General features: G+C 44.0%; 1 non-coding gene across 1 annotated transcript; it reads left to right on the forward strand.

Annotated features, from left to right (window-relative positions):
• The first annotated feature begins 611 nt into the window (after nt 1-611).
• Nucleotides 612-683, forward strand: Trnat-agu (transfer RNA threonine (anticodon AGU)). Its single transcript has one exon. It is a non-coding gene; the product is annotated as a tRNA-Thr (tRNA).
• Nucleotides 684-4,271: the final 3,588 nt, after the last annotated feature.

Here is a 4,271-nt window from a genome sequence, read left to right on the forward strand (position 1 = left end):
TATTAGCACACACTAGTAGCTGGACTCAGATTCATATTTTTATTAAGTGGTTTACAATTTTTTGAACTTTGCGAATTCATCTGGTGATGATCCTGCTGTCATGATACTTATTGGGCATCATATCACATTTGCGTGACAGACAAAGCAAGAAAAAACTGTGTCCACATCATCCATTTATCAATCCATTCCATGCACAAAATACAGCCTCTTCTGTGGAATTTGTGGGATTGTTTAAAAGTACATTATCTCCAAGAAATTGAAACCTGTTGAGCAAATAAGCCAGGTCAAGTAGCAATCTCAATTTTTATTATTATGAGGATATTTGGAACAGCCTACTTGAGAACAGTAACAGTGGAAAATGAAAATACGGTATACAGTTCCAGAGACCTTTTCAGGTCTTGGACATCTATGATGTATCTGTACAGACTGAAGTGACAAATAGAAATTTGTATTAAGGCCAGGACTTGAATTCAGATCTCCTGCCAACCACTGCACAACCTAGCACAGTGTTGAGTTTATGGAAATATCAAGTGGGCTGAGGTGTGAATGGGAATGTGGATTGAGGAGGGAGGTGTGCTAAGATAATCTGTGCTGTAATGCAAAGCCACTGTGCCAGGGTGGCGTAGTGGTCAGCGCATCTGCCAAGTGAGCAGGAGACCCAGGTTCGAATCCCGGCCTTGGTACAGATCTTCATTTGACATTTCAGTCTACATGTACACATCATAAATGGAAAATGCTATAAACATCCTCTGGAAACTAGGACTCTTCCCAGGATATACTTAGAGTCTGTGACTTTGCAACTCACTGTGAGTTTGATATGCGAGATCCAGCGAACAGACTAAATGTGAGTCCAATTGGTATCCCTCGTCACCTTCCAAAATCGGCAAGCCACTTCGAGAGCCACCAGGCCTAGTAAAATCAGCATATTCTGAATCTGTAAAGTAGCTAACATCATCTCAATACAGGAACATCTGAAACAATTCGAAGAACTGAAAACTGTAGAAAAATCAAAGGAAAAAGCAGTGAGAGTTTATATCTCGAAAAAGAAGGAAACATGGGAAGCAATCCTCCAGTCATTTGTAGTCTGATACAAATTTAATTGAGGGCAGTGCTGCAGGTGTGCAGTCTAAAGAGGAAGACACTGAATGCATATATTGCAGTGGTTGTTTCTTCAAAGACAGACAGAAATGGGCACAGGGCATAGAAAGCTATCCTTGAGCTCCTGAAGAATGTTAACTTGAAAAAGAGCTTTTGAATGCCCTGCCTGCACTTCTTTTGCACAATAAACTCAGAAAGTGTTGGAGAGACAGTAATGAAGAGAATATTATTATTTTAAGGCTTACCTGTTCTTATATTGGTCGATATTGTTTTCTCTAACAGTATCATGTTATACCACCATTTCTATACAAAGTGGCTTGCTTGAGATTTTTTCAAATTTACTTTTATTAAGTGTTGGGTAGCACTGAAAGACCTAAGTCGAAACAAGGCCCTGGGAGTGGACAACATTCCATTAGAACTACTGACAGCCTTGGGAGAGCCAGTTCTGACAAAACTCTACCATCTGCTGAGCAAGATGTATGAGACAGGCGAAATACCCTCAGACTTCAAGAAGAAGATAATAATTCCAATCCCACAGAAAGCAGGCATTGGCAGATGTGAAAATTACCGAACTATCAGTTTAATAAGTCACGGCTGCAAAATACTAACGCGAATTCTTTACAGATGAACGGAAAAACTGGTAGAAGCTGACCTCAGGGAAGATCAGTTTGGATTCCGTAGAAATATGGGAACACGTGAGGCAATACTGACTCTACAACTTATTTTAGAAGCTAGATTAAGAAAAGGCAAACCTACGTTTCTAGCATTTGTAGACTTAGAGAAAGCTTTTGACAATGTTGACTGGAATATTCTCTTTCAAATTCTGAAGGTGGCAGGGATAAAATACAGAGCGCGAAAGGCTATTTACAATTTGTACAGAAACCAGATGGCAGTTATAAGGGCCAAGGAACATGAAAGGGAAGCAGTGGTTGGGAAGGGAGTGAGACAGGGTTGTAGCCTCTCCCGATGTTGTTCAATCTGTATATTGAGCAAGCAGTAAAGGAAACAAAAGAAAAATTTGGAGTAGGTATTAAAATCCATGGAGAAAAAATAAAAACTTTAAGGTTTGCCGATGACATTGTAATTCTGTCAGAGACAGCAAAGGACTTGGAAGAGCAGTTGAAAGGAATGGACAGTGTCTTGAAGGGAGGATATAAGATGAACATCAACAAAAGCAAAACGAGGATAATGGAATGTAGTCAAATTAAATCAGGTGATGCTGAGGGAATTAGATTAGGAAATGAGACAATTAAAGTAGTAAAGGAGTTTCCTGTTTGGGGAGCAAAATAACTGATGATGGTCAAAGCAGAGAAGATATAAAATGTAGACTGGCAATGGTAAGGAAAGCGTTTCAGAAAAAGAGACATTTGTTAACATGGAGTATTGGTTTAAGTGTCAGGAAGTCATTTCTGAAAGTGTGATTTGAGACTTTCTCGGCGTATTCCATTCGTGAAATCTTCTCGGGTGATCAGCCGAGTAAAGGCGTCGTCTTCTCGCAACGTTTCGAAGGGTTTCGTACCCATCATCTTCAAGCGAAGTGTCGAGATGCTGTGTTGCGCGGTCCTATAAAGGCTCCTGGACCAGTGACTGATTCCGGGCGCCGACCAATCAGGTACCTGCGGAATCAGCCGCCGCGCCAGTGGTGGGGGGTTCGCGGCGCGGACCGGGCGTCGAGTCCCTGCCGGTTCCTAATACGTCTGTGGCCGCTGCCGTCTTCGTGCCGGAGCGTTCTCTTCTAATTTTAGTTATTGCGGGATTCCAGGCTGTACTAAGTTGGAAACCAGTGTCTCGATTGATCAGGTTGCTGTTCAACCGAATTTCTACAGCCTCTTTGAAAACTGAATCCCAAAATCCTTTAGCGTCACACAGCTTCTTCGTACCCTCAAAGAGGAAGGTGTGTCCTTCGTTAAGGCTATGTTCCGCTACCGCCGATTTTTCTGTCTGACCAAGGCGTACATTTCTAATGTGTTCCGAGCGCCTCTGCGTGATGCAGCGCTGCGTTTGTCCGATGTATTTCGTACCACATTCACATTCAATACTGTATACGCCCGGAGTCTGCAGTCCTAGGTGGTCTTTGACTGAGCCAAGTATGTCCTTAATTTTACTTGGGGCCTGAAAAATTGTCTTGATGTTGTGCTTCTCCAGAATGCGGGCAATCTTGGCTGTTGGCGGTCCCGCGTATGGTAGAAATGCCAGGCATCTGGTCTCATCTTCTTCTTCTGGTGTGTCTACCTTCCTGCTCTTGTGTAGGGCGCGCGAGATTTGCGTCTCATTATAACCGTTGCTGCGGAAGGTCTTCCTTAGGTGTTGTAACTCTGCAGGTAGGCTGTCATCATCACAGATAGACTTGGCCCTGTGCACAAGTGTGTTAAGCACCGAGTTGCATTGTGCTGGGTGGTGGCAACTCTGTGCATGAAGGTATAAATCCGTATGTGTCTTCTTCCTATACACAGCGTGACCCAAGGTGCCATCAGGGTGCCTCTTGATTAGAATGTCAAGGAAGGGCAAGCTTCCGTTTTCTTCCACCTCCATGGTGAATTGTATGTTGCTGTGTATGCTGTTGAGATGTCGCAGGAAGTCTTGCAGGTTCTCTCTGCCATGTGGCCACACGACAAAAGTGTCATCCACATATCTGTAGAAGGCTTTAGGTTTCAATGGGGCGGTGTCCAGGGCTATGGTTTCAAAGTGCTCCATGTAAAGATTAGCGATGCCTGGAGCTAAGGGGGACCCCATGGCTACACCATCCACTTGTTCATAAAATTTGCCTCCACACTTGAAGTAGGTGTTTGTTAACACATGCCGGAACAGCTTTATTGTGTCCTCACTAAAGCGTGTTTCGAGCAGCGCTAGGGAGTCTTCCAGCGGTACTCGTGTGAAGAGAGAGGTGACGTCAAAGCTGACAAGAAGATCTTCTTTATCCAGGCGAAAGCCTTGTAGTACCTTCACAAACTCCGCCGAGTTCTTGACATGGTGCTCACAGTGACCCACGATCGGTTTGAGCAGTTGTGCTAGGTACTTGGCTAAACCATATGTCGGTGAGTTGATGGTGCTCACTATGGGTCGCAATGGAACTCCGTCTTTGTGGATCTTAGGGAGCCCATATAGCCGTGGTGGTGCCGGTGCTCTGGGGTACAGCTTCCTGATGACGTCCTTTTCCAGTCCAGAGTCATTGA

This window comes from Schistocerca nitens, chromosome 8 (genome assembly GCF_023898315.1).
Source record: "Schistocerca nitens isolate TAMUIC-IGC-003100 chromosome 8, iqSchNite1.1, whole genome shotgun sequence".
Lineage (NCBI taxonomy): Eukaryota > Metazoa > Arthropoda > Insecta > Orthoptera > Acrididae > Schistocerca > Schistocerca nitens.